This window comes from Bos indicus, chromosome 19, assembly GCF_029378745.1.
Source record: "Bos indicus isolate NIAB-ARS_2022 breed Sahiwal x Tharparkar chromosome 19, NIAB-ARS_B.indTharparkar_mat_pri_1.0, whole genome shotgun sequence".
NCBI classification, from domain to species: Eukaryota; Metazoa; Chordata; class Mammalia; order Artiodactyla; family Bovidae; genus Bos; species Bos indicus.
In genome coordinates, this window is record NC_091778.1 from 64,231,315 (window position 1) to 64,246,237 (window position 14,923).

A 14,923-nucleotide genomic window follows, 5' to 3' on the forward strand; every position below is an offset into this window, starting at 1 on the left:
ACTGACTCCAGTGTTCTTGGCTGGAGAATCCCAAGGACAGAGGAGCCTGGTGGGCCACAGTCCATGGGGTCACACAGAGTCGGACACGCCTGAGCGCACAGCGCCCCTGCCCCTCCCCCCGCCCCCTCTCCAGCCCCCAGCCCCCAGCCCCCAGCCCCCGCCCCTGGCCCCGCCCCTCTCCAGCCCCTGGCCCCGCCTCCTCACCCTGGGTCTCTGGGTGTTCTGGCTTCTGAGGAGCCCTCCCTCCACGCCCTGCCCCGCAGAGCTGGCTCAGGGTGGACACCCAGGAGCCGATGCTCTGGGCCGCCCACGGTTGTGTCCCACCTCGGGTTACTGCAATCAGCTGGCTCCCTCCAGCCTTCGGGGACACGCCACACGGAGCCTGCTTTGCTGAATTGCAGCAGAGTATAGTCGCTGGTCCTCAGTGACTGGTCGCCTCTTCTTCAGCAGGTGAACTAAGTCCCATCCCAGGCTGCAGGTGTCGTGGTTCTGGGTATTTCCTCATCCTGGTCACTGCCCTCGTAGACTCTCTAGGTTGCAACGTCTCTTTTAAATGTGATTTCTGCAACTGATCCAGACTCTGGCCATCGTTGCCCTCAGGATGGGCCTTCTGGTTTGTTTGGTTTGTTGGAAGATGACACAAACCTGCAACCTAAGGTGACTGCCAGGGCGTTAGCCGCTCTTTAGCAGCCTATACCTGGGGCGCCAGTTTGGGGGTTAAAAGTCCAAAACATTAATTACTAAACACTAACTTCTTACAGAGAAACTAACGAGGTTTTGGACGATTAATAAATATGCTTGGTGCAACCCTGAGATGTTCTCTGTAAGAAAGCAAATGTTTTTAGAGATTATCATTGGTATTTATGTTCACCAATCTACAGAATGCTAATATAAAGAACAGTTCATGTTTGCTTAAGGAAAGTAGGATGTATGGTTTTAGTTTAAAAAAAACCAAATGAAATTACATTTTATTAAGAACAAGAAAGTAGGTCTGCCTTATAGGTGGCCGTTTCTAAATGAACAGTGATTAAAAGAGAAAAAATAAAAGGCCTATGGAAACTGGACCCCAAGAGAAGAGTTTTATGCATAATACAAGTTTTCTTGAGATGTTGAACTGCCCTTGATAATGGGTTTCAAGTTTCTTTCTCTAAAGTGATTTGCTGTGGCTCAGACAGTAAAGAATCCGCCTGCAGTGCAGGACATGCGGGTTCGATCCCTGGATCGGAAAGAGGAGGGCATGGCTACGCGCTCCAGTATTCTTAACTGGAGAATGCTGTGTGCAGAGGAGCCTGGAGGTCTACAGTCCATGGGGTCGCAAAGAGTCTGACACGACTGGGTGACTGACACTGGCACTTACCTCCTTCCGTATCAAATTATTCACTTGTCCATGCAGCCTGGGACTTGTACCCACAAAGAAGCGGTTGTTTTGTTTTTGCAAATTTCAAGTGCTTCTTCCATAAGGAAAAGAGCCAGCAGCTCTGCCCTCTTATGGCCAATTCACTGATTTCCTTCTCTTTAATACATCGCCCTGGGAGAGAAAGGAGCAAGCTGAGTCCCTTCATGGCTTTGACCCTGCTTCACGGGCACGTTCTTCTGAGTAACATTCGTGCACTTGTGGAAACACAGAGGGACCTGTGGACACTTGGGCTGATTCCAACAGAATCATCTACTAGCAACATTTTGCCCACCCTCCTCCATTTTCATTTTCTTATCTTTGAACCTACCCTCATTCTCAAGACCTGTGAATATCAATGTTGTGATTCTTTCTGGCCCTGTGCTTTTCCTCTGCTCCAAGGGCAGTAAACAACCACGTCGCAAGCTTCCTCTGAGAAGCCTGCCCTGCTTAAATGGCTCAGGAATGGCCACCTCTTTATCAGCCTCGGAGACCCCCAGAGCAAAGGCAGAAGGCCATTTCCAGGGAGGCATCATAGCAGTAAGATAGATGCTGCTGTGTTTCCCTTAGAATGTCCTGCGGCACTCTGAGGGTGCCCAGCTGGGGAGCCGTGGTCCCAGGCCTGCAAGTTGGTGACAATGGCCATCACCCTTGAATTCTTGTTGTGCCTTCCCTCAGAGGGGACCCATCCCTGCATGGCCCCCATACCCTCACCACCACACATCATTCCCAGTGACAATCACTACCTCCCACCGTGGAGGCCAGTGTAAGGGACCTCGATGCACTAAGGGTGGAGTGGCCAGGAGCGCTGCTGCACGGAGGTTGGGACCAGAGAGTAAAGAAGGGTGACCTCCAGACTAAGGGTTTCAGACGTCCTTTTAGAGGCAATGGGGAACCAGAGATTTCAGGGAGGGATGAGCTGGGCTGGACTCATTTTCATCGAGGTGTGACTGATGCAATGTTACATTAGTTTCAGGCGTGCAGTGTTACGATTCGATGTTGGCACGCATTGCATATGCCCTCCACAGTAAGTCCAGTGTTCACCCATCACCACACACAGTTACAAACATGTTCTCTTCTTGAAACAAGAACACTGAAGATCCACTCTCCTAGCTACTTCCAAATATGCAGGCAGCAGGGTGGGCTCCCAGCTGCGCGGGGGTGGGGAGCTGAGGGCAGAAGATTCCAGAAGGGAGGCTGGGGTCCAGGACCTGGCACAGTGGTCAACAGATGCTTTGACTTGAGGGGCTGGGCTGAGAGGTAGAGCTGAGGAGGGGCCGTGGCTGGACCAGGGAGTCCCAGACAGGACAGGGGTGGGGGCAGGGTCTGAGAGGCTGGTGGGCACTTCCAGGGGAGGAAGGGGCAGGGTGAGGCCGTCACAGCCTCCATCCACTCCACGCACAGAAGACCTTCTGGCTGAGTCCTCGCGTCCTCAGACGGGAAGGACTCACCGCCTGGGTTCAGGCTCGGGGGGACCCACCCCTTGGGAGCCTGAGGGAGGGGGAAACAACAGTCCCAGTGAGATCTCAGCTTCCAGGGAGTCTGCTGCTGTGCTCTGACGCAGAGGGGAAGCGAGACAGAAAGGAAGCCAAGCCTACAGCCTCTCCTGCTACAATCTTTGGCACACATGCCTTACAAGAAAAAAAAAGACTTTCCTTTGGGACAGCAGTCCAGAGATCATTCAAAATCGTTTCTTTAAAGGAAGCACCTGAAGTCCACCAGAGTTCAAATGCATTTACCTGAAGAGACAGAAAAATTTTAGCAGGGAAAAAAAAGATAGCTGCCTGCCCCCTGCTCCCCCCTCCCCCGCCCCGACCCAACACACACACCAAATCCCAAGCTTCCCAAGGCAGAGCAGGTGTGTCCCCCTGGGAGAACTCTACAATCAGGAGGCTGCTAATTAAGCTGCAAATATGTGCAGAGACGTCTTTAGCCAGAGAACACTGCAGATTGCTCTGAAATCCCATCATGTCTAGAAAGCATAAAAATATGGAGAATCTAGCAATTACCTCCAAACGCTTACCTGGCGACAGGCTCTGAGAATTAGGAAGCGGGCAGGGCGGGGCAGGGCGGAGGCAGGGGCCAGAGAGGGCAGCCACGGGCGGGGGTGTGGTGGCGGGCGGGGATGAGCGCGAGGGCTGCGGGCCTCCCCCGGGCTCATGACGGCGGATCCGGGGCGCCCCGCCCCTCCCGCAGTCCTGAGTCTGAAAGGGAGTTTCTCGACAGCAGAGGTTCAGCCCTATGAATTCATAAACCACGACTTCACAGCAAGTCCCCTGCCTTCATAGAGGCACATCTGCGATTAACTGGGGGCCCAATTAGAGAAACAAATGCTCCGCACCAGGGCCCAGCTGGTTGCCATGGAAACGCCGGGTGCACAGATGTAGGTTCTGGCAGGTTCTAGCAGCATGACCAGCCTGCTGTTCTGATGCAGCCATGGCGGTGCTGCAGACACTCTGACCGTGCTGAGAACCAACCAGGTCAACTTTCAGACGCTGTCCACTAGCAAGCGATGGGCAACAGACAGCGGGAAAGCTGGACGTTGAGGAAGTAAATACAGACTTCCACAGCTGAGCCTACAGGGGCAGCTGAGACAGTGGGGTCAGCTCTCAGGGAAGGCTTCCCTGAAGAAAGCATTTTTAAGCCCAGCCCTGATAAACCCCCCAGGCTTTGCTGATGGCTCAGTGGATAAAGAATCTGCCGGCAGTGCAGGAGACACAGGAGACGTGGGTCGGGAAGATCCCCGGGAGGAGGAAATTGGTAACTCACTCCAGTATTCCTGCCTGAAAAATCCCGTGGACAGAGGAGCCCGGTGGGCTACAGTCCATGGGGTCACAAAGAGTCAGACACAACTAAGCGACTGAGCCCAACCCTGGTGAATAAGAGTCCTTGGGGAACGGCCAGGACAGATGCTTCCAGGCTGGACTGGCAGGTGCAAAGCTCTGAGGTGGGTTTGAGAAGCTGGAGGAAGCCCAGGACAGTGAGCAGGAGGGTGGAGGGTCTGAGATGGAGGTTAGGGACGGAGAGAGGATCCAGGTGGTAGAAATTGGACACATAGCTTGGTATTTTTGGAGAGGAATTAAAAGCATTTTACAGAACCATTTTTCATAAAAATGGTCAAGTGAAATCTGCCCAAACCAGACAGACAAGTTCGCAAGGGCCTGTGTCTGTCCTTCTCTGCCAGGTGTTCTAACTGTCTATCTCTGAGCATCCTGCAAGGGAACTCAGCAGAGAACAGTGTTGTCACACTTTTAGTGTGAATTTTGGGCTTATTCTGAATTGTTCCCCCAGAAGAGGGTGGAGAATCACTCACATGTAAGTGGTCAACCATCTGCCAGAGGCTGGAGGGGCTGCCTGAGGTATGTGGTCTCCAACCTTCCCCATCCATGGGATTCTCCAGGTGGGAATACTGGTGTGGGTTGCCACACCCTCCTCTAGGGGATCTTCCCAACCCAGGGATGGTGCCCTCACCTCCTCCTGTGTGTTGTGCATCGGCAGGCGGGTTCTTTATCACTGGCACCACTGGGAAGCCCAATTAAGTTTTGACGGAATCGAAAGACACTTATTGAGTTCCAGCTGTGGATGTGACTGGTGACAGAAGTAACGTCCAATGCAGTAAAGAGCAATATTGCATAGAAACCTGGAATGTTAGGTCCATGAATCAAGGCAAATTGGAGGTGGTCAAACAGGAGATGGCAAGAGTGAACATCGACATTTTAGGAATCTGCGAACTCAAATGGACTGGGATGGGTGAATTTAACTCAGATGACCATCATATCTACTACTGTGGGCAAGAATCCCTTAGAAGAAATGGAGTAGCCATCATAGTCAACAGAAGAGTCCGAAATGCAGTACTTGGATGCCGTCTCAAAAATGACATAATAACCTGTTTGTTTCCAGGGCAAACCATTCAGTATCATGGTTATCCAAGTTTATGCCCCCACCAGTAATGCTGTTGAAGCTGAAGTTGAACAGTTCTATGAAGACGTACAAGACCTTATAGAACTAACACCCAAAAAAGATGTCCTTTTCATTATAGGGGACTGGAATGCAAAAGTAGGAAGTCAAGAGATACCTGGAGTAATAGGCAAATTTGGCCTTGGAGTACAGAATGAAGCAGGGCAAAGGCTAATAGAGTTTTGCCAAGAGAACGCACTGGTCATGCAAGCACCCTCTTCCAACAACACAAGAGAAGACTCTACGCATGAACATGACCAGATGGTCAACACCGAAATCAGATTGATTATATTCTTCACAGCCAAAGATGGAGAAGCTCTATACAGTCAGCAAAAACAAGACCAGGAGCTGACTGTGGCTCAGATCATGAACTCCTTATTGCCAAATTCAGATTTAAATTGAAGAAAGTAGGGAAAACCACTAGATCATTCAGGTATGACCTAAATCAAATCCCTTACAATGGAAGTGACAAATAGATTCAAGGAATTAGATCTAATGGACAGAGTGTCTGAAGAACTATGGACAGAGGTTCGTAACAGTGTACAGGAGGCAGTGATCAAGACCATTCCCAAGAAAAAGAAATGCAAAAAGGCAAAATGGTTGTCTGAGGAGGCCTTACAAATAGCTGAGAAAAGAAGAGAAGTGAAAAGCAAAGGAGAAAAGGAAAGATATACCCATTTGAATGCAGAGTTCCAAAAAATAGCAAGCAAAGACAAGAAAGCCTTCCTCAGTGATCAAGGCAAAGAAACAGAGGAAAACAATAGAATGGGAAAGACTAGAGATCTCTTCAAGAAAATTAGAGATACCAAGGGAATATTTCATGCAAAGATGGGCACAATAAAGGACAGAAGTGGTATGGACCTAACAGAAGCAGAAGATATTAAGAAGAGGTGGCAAGAATACACAGAAGAACTATACGAAAAAAGTCTTCATGACTCAGATAACCATGATGGTGTGATCACCCACCTAGAGCCAGACATCCTGGAATGTGAAGTCAAGTGGGCCTTAGAAAGCATCACTACAAACAAAGCTAGTGGAGGTGATGAAATTCCAGTTGAGCTATTTCAAATCCTAAAAGATGATGCTGTGAAAGTGCTGCACTCAATATGCCAACAAATCTGGAAAACGCAGCAGTGGCCACGGGACTGGAAAAGGTGAGTTTTCATTCCAATCCCAAAAAAAGGCAATGCCAAAGAATGCTCAAACCGCCGCACAATTGCATTCATCTCACACGCTAATAAAGTAATTCTCAAAATTCTCCAAGCCAGGCTTCAGCAACACGTGAACCATGCACTTCCAGATAGTCAAGCTGAATTTAGAAAAGGCAGAGGAACCAGAGATCAAATTGCCGACATCCCTTGGATCATCGAAAAAGCTAGAGAGTTCCAGGAAAACATCTACTTCTGCTTTGTTGACCACGTTCCCGGAGGGCGGGGCTGGAGCCCGGAAACACACCTGAGGCAGGCTCAGGTCCGGGGAGGCCGCTGAAACAGGGTCCGGGAGAGGAGAGCGGGGGGCGGCCTCCTTGCGCTGAGTCTGTGCGTCGGGGACGTCTGTGGGATGTGTGAGCGGCAGCGGCGTGGATGGAGCGCAGGAAGCGGAGCCCGGCTGCCCGCTCGGCACGGCAGCGGCGCCATCTGGTGTCCGGAGCCCGCAGCTGCAGGCTCGGTTCACTCCGCGTCCGCAGGGGCGAGACAGCCAGTGCTTCCCACGCCCCTGCCATTCCCAGGGTATGCGCAACCCCTAAGTAAGTAAGGAAATAACCCCCAAATAAGGAAATAAATAAATATCTCCAAGCCTCACGTGTATCTGTATGTGTGTGCACATGTTTTTTGCCACATCCAGGTACTTCTTGTAATATTAATATTTAACATTTTTTCCCATAAATCAACTTCCTTATCTACTGAAACGCATTTCATTTAAAACAAGAATCTTAGTCAACTTCACACAGTACATGGAAATCCAGTATCACACACAAAAGAAGTAGAAAGGTATGATCAAGTTGAATTCGTGGAACATGGAACCTTGTGGTTGACATCTGGTCATGTCTGGCCGCCTCCTGAGGACTCTGGATGCCCAGCCTTGCTCTGCTAAAGGGGCAGATTAGCAAGTGTGGCTGGGACGTCAGAGCCAGACGAGCAGGAAGGAACCAAAGACATGAAGAGGAGAAACATTTTTTCACTGCTGCTGCTGCTAAGTCGCTTTAGTCATGTCCGACTCTGTGCGACCCCATAGATGGCAGCCCACCAGGCTCCCCCGTCCCTGGGATTCTCCAGGCAAGAACACTGGAGTGGGTTGCCATTTCCTTCCCCAGTGCATGAAAGTGAAAAGTGAAAGTGAAGTCACTCAGTCGTTTTTCACTGGGAGATGGGATATTATTCAAGGTCATGACCCTGCTCCTCGTAATCTCCCTGGGGGCACTGCCCCAGGGGCTCCAGAAACACATGACCGTGTCTGTGCTTCTCCAGGCGTGGAGTCTTCATAACAAACGCTGGAAACAGCTTTGGTGACTGTAAACAGCCCCCCTGGCCTGAGGTCCTAGGAGGTCAATTGAGCGCCGTGAAGCGGAACCAGAAACTAGATGTCCTTTTCTGCACCTGGGGATGCCAGGGGACAGAATCCTCCTTTAATACAACTGTTTCATTCATTGAAAGCAGCGTTAAAACATATCCAAATGATATGTATGACTTTTTGGGTGCTTTTTACTAAATTTGTGCTGTATGATTTGGTAGTCAAGGGGAAAATAAAGGAGACTTTATGATCCCAGTATAATATTTTGCATTTATAAATTTTCATTTCTTCTTAATAAGCTATACTTTTAAAGCAGTTTTAGGTTGACATATATAAATAAATTTCAACGTAAAATTTTCAGGAATATTGTCAAGAGCAGTTCTTTCAGATTCTTCTCTTGTCCTCATTTCTGGTCAGTCTGTAGTAGTAAGGTCTTTCTGATCCTCTTGGGGACTGTGGATAAGGTAGCTGGGTGAGGCTGCCAGGGTCAGATGTCATCCTAACCAGTCACCAGCCAGCTCCTATTCCTGGCCCAGTTGCTCCATTTCCGAAAGCAAAGGATCTGCTCACTAAAGTCTGATTGGGAGTAAGAACAGGAAACGCTGACCCAGCCTACATGGTCAGGAAGCTGAAGCTGAGATTCGGAAGGCTGAAGGAGGCTGGTGGTAACTTATCTGGGCTTGCATGGTGGGGGGTGCGCATCCAGACCAAGACTGGCTCATCCCACTTCCTCTGGGGTTCTCCACAGAAGACCACAGACGCTGTGATCTGGCAGCCTGGAATCAAGATTTCTGTCCACTCCTCTGTCTGCCCAATTCTGTTCTGAAAACACAGAATCTAAAAGGACCGTGGCCTTGACTTCTCGTTGGGGGAAGCGAGCAGGAGAGGCCCACGAAGGCCTTGGCTTTCTACAGCTTTAGGACAAGGAGCTTCCTGGATTTGGACTTGATTTTTCAGAGCATGCGTCACAGCAGTTGCATGGTCCGTTCACACCAACGGAGAACGAAGCGCCCACCAAGTTACTACAAATTCTGCAGTGTTTTGGAACGTACGTGTGGTTGATTCATCACAGCAGCATCTACACAATTTCACAGAACAAGTGTCTACACAGGCAGACCTCGTTTCGTTGCACTTCACTTTCTTGTGCTTCACAGACATTCCGGGTTTTTGTTTTGTTTTGTTTTATATAAACTGGAGGTTTGTAGAAACCCTGCTTCGAGCAAGGCTATAGACACTTTCCCACCAGCATTTGTTCACTTTGTGTTTCTGTATCACGTTTTGGTGATTCTCCCCGTATTTCAAACGTTTTCATTATTATTTTACTTGTTATCTGTGAACAGTGATCATTGATGTTACCATTGCAAAAAGATTAGTCTTTGCAGAAGGCTCAGATGATGGTTGAAGGCAATGGCCCCCCACTCCAGTACTCTTGCCTGGAAAATCCCGTGGGCGGAGGAGCCTGGTGGGCTGCAGTCCATGGGGTCGCTGAGGGTCGGACACGACTGAGCGACTTCACTTTCACTTTTCACTTTCATGAAGGAAATGGCAACCCACTCCAGTGTTCTTGCCTGGAGAATCCCAGGGACGGGGGAGCCTGGTGGGCTGCCCTCTATGGGGTCACACGGAGTCGGACACGACTGAAGCGACTTAGCAGCAACAGCAGCAGCAGATGATGGTTAGAATTTTTTGGCAACAAAGTGTTTTTAAATGAAAGTATGCAAGTCTGTTTTAGACATAAAGCTATTGCACACTTAACAGACTACAGGATAATGAAGACATGACTTTTATGTATTGGGAAACCAAAGCTCCGTGTGACTTGCTTTATTGCGATGTTTATCCCGCTGGTCTGGAACTGACCCATGGTCTGTCTCTGGGCTCTGCCTGTTTGTGTGGACACGGTGTTTCCTCCACAAGGCTCGGTTCCCCAGGCTGCGCCCAGGCACGCAAGTCCAGCTCTGGGACACGGCAGAGAGAGGAGCAGGCCTGAGGCGCCCCTGCCTGTCTGGGGCCCTGCGCTCCTGCCCTTCCCTCACCCGCTTAGTCCTCCAGCCCTTGCTGCCCCAGGGCCTTCGGTCTGGATGCTTCCTCTCCTCACAGTCTTCCCACCAGTATCCACCAGGCTTACCCTGCTCTCACGTCCTTCCATTTCTTCTCACCCGCTGCGCCAGCTGCTCTTCTGGCCCCTTCCTGCTCAAACACCCTCCTCCCTGGTGGAATCTCCTCCATCCAACACCCCCACACTCTGCTTCCTAACTTTCCACGTTGAGTGTCTCCCCACAAGGCTGGTGTTTTCCTCTACTCTGCTCACTGAAGACTCCCCAGTGCCTGGGGGACATCTGTGTGTGTGCTCAGTTGTTCAGTCATGTCCAACTCTTTGCAACCCCATGGACTACAGCCTGCCAGGCTCCTCTGTACATGACGGGAATACTCCAATGGGTTGCTATTTCCTCCTCCAGGGAATCTTCCCAACCCAGGGATCAAACCCACGTCTCCTGTACTGCAGTTTGATTCTTTACCCACTGAGCCACCTGGGTGGACATCTAGCTCTCCATAAACCCTCAGGGAATGAATGAGTGAGCGGAACCATGGGCAGGTGACCCCACCCCTCTATGCTTCCTGAGGCCAGCTGGGACAGCACTTCACAACCCAGCAGGAGTCAGAATACCTCTGGAGAGCTGGTAAGCAGACTGCTGGACCCCACTGACTCTGATTCAGGAGGCAGGGAGGAGGCTTAGCAAACCCTCGGAAGCCCCCAGGTGTGGCTGGGCCAATATTTCACTACCTCCTATAGGAAGGCTGAGCACCAAAGAATTGATGCTTTCAAACTGTAGTGCTGGAGAAGACGCTTGAGAGTCCCTTGGACTGCAAGGCGATCCAACCAGTCCATCCCAAAGGAAATCAACCCTGAATATTCATTGGAAGGACTGATGCTAAAGCTGAAGCTCCAATACTTGGGCCAACTGATGCCAAGAGCTGACTCAATGGAAAAGACAGGATACTGGGAAAGATTGAGGGCAAAAGGAATGGGGGTGGCAGAGGATGAGATGGTTAGATAGCATCAAAGACTTAACAGAGTCAATATATGTGAATTGGAGCAAACTCTGGGAGACAGTGGAGGACAGAGGAGCCTGGCATGCTGCAGTCCATGGAGTCGCAAAGAGTTAGCAGTGCTGCTGGGGTGAGAGGTCAAAGGCAGCCTGAGGTGGAAGCAGCGCTGGGAAGAGCGTTCTCAGAGCATCCTAACTTCCGGTGCCCAGGGCTCAATGAGCCCCGGGGGCCGGGGCAGGGGAGGGAGGCTGGGGGAGAGCCCCCTTCTCTCCGCAGAGGCCATCTGCGCGGCCTTGACTCCACTGTCTCCTGGGCCGGGAGAGGAAGCCTCTCCCCGCGCTGAGCTCCAGGAGGTGGAGGACCGGAGGGGCGGGAGGAGTGGGAGGGGCGGAAGCGGTGGGAGGCCTCCAGGAGAGGCTAGAGCGATGCACAGCCCGCCTCGCAGCTCCGGGTCGCCCGCTCCGGAAACTGCCTGGCGGCCAGACAGACTCTGCTCCGGAGAAGTGTCCTGTGTGCACAAATGGCTGATCAAGGTAACTGATGAATTCACCTCCGGAAACAAGGTGCTCACCCGCCATCCGCACGTGACCCCCGAAACCTAATGGGTCTCACGTTAGAAAGGTCACAGAGGTTCCCTACAGACGCAGAGACACTGTGCAGGCCCTGCCCTCCGTAAGTCCCGGCTCCAGGGCAGGTGATGGGGCGCCCCTCTGGGTGGTAGAAGCTCTAACCCCGTCAGTGCACGTGGGCGCATCAGAGATGCCGGGGCGCTTGGGCCGCAGAGGAGAGGATGCCTGGGCTGGACTGAAGAGAACGGGCAGCCACTTGGCCAGGCAGGCAGAGCGGCTGAGACATGCAGGCAGCAGAGAGAGGATGGAGAGCTAGATGGCAGCCCAGGTCGGGGCGTGTACAAAACACGGTTCCCTAGCCCTCCCGCAAACGCCCTATGCGCCTCCCGTCCTTCCAGCAGGTCTTCTTCAGTTCAGTTTGCCAAAGTCATTTTTGTTGTCTTCTCTCCTCAAAGTACCTTCCTTTCAACTGTAAGCCTAAAACTCTTAAAAAATGTCTTTAAAAACAAAACATCTCAAGAAAAACCAACTCTTGCCCACCTACTCTCTGTCAATAGGACTTGCAGTTGTGAGCAAGATGAGAGCTCCTGTCTGTCTCTGACCCCTGCGGTGCCCGGCTCAGGATGGGAGGAGGAAGACCGATTCCAGGGCCCAACTTTTGGGGAGAGGACGTCAGCTGTGGGAGGAAGGGGAGTGCATTCACGTGGTCGAGGTGATGAATGCCACTCCCAGCTACAGTCTGCTCATCCATAGTCACAGGGCCCCTGATGTTTGGCTGGACATGTGGCTGCCGTGAATAAGACATGTCCCAGCCTCTCTGAAATGTTGGCTTAAAACTCAACATTCAAAAAACTAAGATCATGGCATCCGGCCCCATCACTTAATGGCAAATAGATGGGTAAACAATGGAAACAGCGACAGACTTTATTTTCTTGGGCTCCAAAATCACTGCGGATGGTGACTGCAGCCCTGAAATTAAAAGACACTTGCTCCTTGGAAGAAAAGCTATGACAAGCCTGGACAGTATATTAGAAAGCAAAGACTTTGCCAACAAATACCCATGTAGTCAAAGCTATGGCTTTCCCAGTAGTCATGTATGGATGTAAGAGCTGGACTATAAAAAAGGCTGAGAACTGAAGAATTGATGCTTTCAAACTATGGTGTTAGAGAAGACTCTAGAGAGTCCCTTGAACAGCAAGGAGATCAAACCAGTCAATTTTAAAGGAAAACAACCCTGAATATTCATTGGAAGGACTGATGCTGAAGCTGAAGCTCCAATACTTTGGCCACCTGATGTGAAGAACTGACTCATTGGAAAAGATCCTGATGCTGGGAGGGATTGAAGGCAGGAGGAGAAGGGGAGGACAGAGGATGAGATGGTTGGATGCCATCACCAACTTGATGGACATGAGTTTGAGCAAACTCTGGGTGATGGTGAAGGACAGGGAAGACTGGCATGCTGCAGTCCGTGGGGTCGCAAAGAGTTGGACACGACTGAGTGACTGAACAACAACAGCAACCCAGCCTCTCTTGACAGCAAGGAAACACATGCAACTAAGCTTCACCTAAAACAGAACTGGCATATGCAACTTTCACTTTCAGGAACTGTCCTTAAATGATCATGTGTTTCCTTTTCCCTTTCCCTTCTTCCTTCTAACTGGAATGTAGATGTGATGCCTGGAGCTCCAGCAGCCATCTTGGGTCACAAGATGACTATGTGACTGGAAGCCATTATGGAAAAACAACGAACTAGGAGCTGGGTCCCTGACACTAAGCAAACTGCACTAGCCATACCTCCATATTTCTTGACTATGAAAAAGAAATATAATTTTACTTTGTTAAACTATTATCCCCTTTGACATTATAACAAAGATCCCTTTGATCTTACAGTCAAATCTGATCCCGTGATGTTTCCATGAGTGCCTCTGAGCCTTTCTGTTTCTAGTTGTGGCCCATTCAGTCCCTTCACACAGATGTGGGCCCCTCATGACACACATCTAATGATGTCCAATGGCTCTCCATCACCCTTAGGACAAGAAATCAACAGGTTGGCCATTCAGGGTCTTAGCTTGGAGAAAGCCAGTTTAATTCTTCCTCCCTGCCTGATGCCCGGGCTATGACATTTAAAGGAGATGTTGGTGAAGATGGCAGGGCTGTGAACAGAGCCTGGGGGTGAAGGCCCCTAGCCAGTCATTGGAGGAAGATGGAAGATTAAGCCATGTGTAAACAGGGAGAAAGGGAAGCCCCATGGGTGACTCCTAGAACTTTGGCCCTGACAGATAAGATGGTGGAGAGGGAGCCCAGCCCATCACTGGGGAGTCGGCAGGGACCTACCTCCTTGGGCTCCAAGAAAGAGTGGTTCCTTAACTGAGATGAAAATAATTGCTTGTTAGATTCCTGAGAAAGGAAATCACATGACCCGTTCAGTCCCCATCTCCTTTACTCTGGCACCTTAATTGGCTATTTGTGTGTCTAGAATGAATATTTAGGAGATTGCAGCCATGACCCCGAGGGAGTGGACTTTCTGTGCTCATCCCTCATTCAGGGTGCTGGTTCTCCACCTGCCTGATGAAAGGGGCCTGGAGGACCACAGATCGTGCTCTGTTTCTCCGTGGTCACTGCCACAAAATGCCATCTGTTTCCAAAGGCCGTTTGACCAGTCTCTCTGGGGCAGAGATCCATTCTATTGCTGTCCCAGAAGCCACAGTGGAACCAATAAACGTCTGATTAACAAGTCCAGCTTTTCACAAGTGGAGATGCGAGTTTGGAGGGAGGAGAAACCTTCTCCACTAGCTTGCACCAGAGCTGCTCTTCGGGAAGGAGGCTTGACCAAACGTTCAGTTCTCATGACTGGGGTTCCGAGAGCAGGGGCCGCACGGTGGGTTCTAGGGGTGCTCTCTTTCCGGGTTCCTCTAGGGGCGCTCTCTTCCCGGGTTCCTCTAAGGGGCACTGTCTTCCCGGGTTCCGCTGGGGGCGCTCTCTTCCCGGGTTCCACTGGGGGCGCTCTCTTCCCGGGTTCCTCTAGGGGTGCTGTCTTCCCGGGTTCCGCTGGGGGCGCTGTCTTCCCGGGTTCCTCTAGGGGCGCTCTCTTCCCGGGTTCCGCTGGGGGCGCTGTCTTCCCGGGTTCCGCTGGGGGCACTGTCTTCCCGGGTTCCTCTAAGGGGCGCTGTCTTCCCGGGTTCCACTGGGGGCGCTCTCTTTCTGGGTTCCTCTAGGGGCGCTCTCTTCCCGGGTTCCGCTGGGGGCGCTGTCTTCCCAGGTTCCTCTAGGGGCGCTGTCTTTCCGGATTCCGCTGGGGGTGCCCTCTTCCTGGGTTCCACGCCTCGAGGTGGCAGAGCACTCGCTCCTCGGCATCAATCCCGTAATGGTGGCCCCACTCCGACTCCTGCACCCAAATTTAATTACTTCCCAAAGGCCTCACCTTCACATTCCGTCACATCAGAGG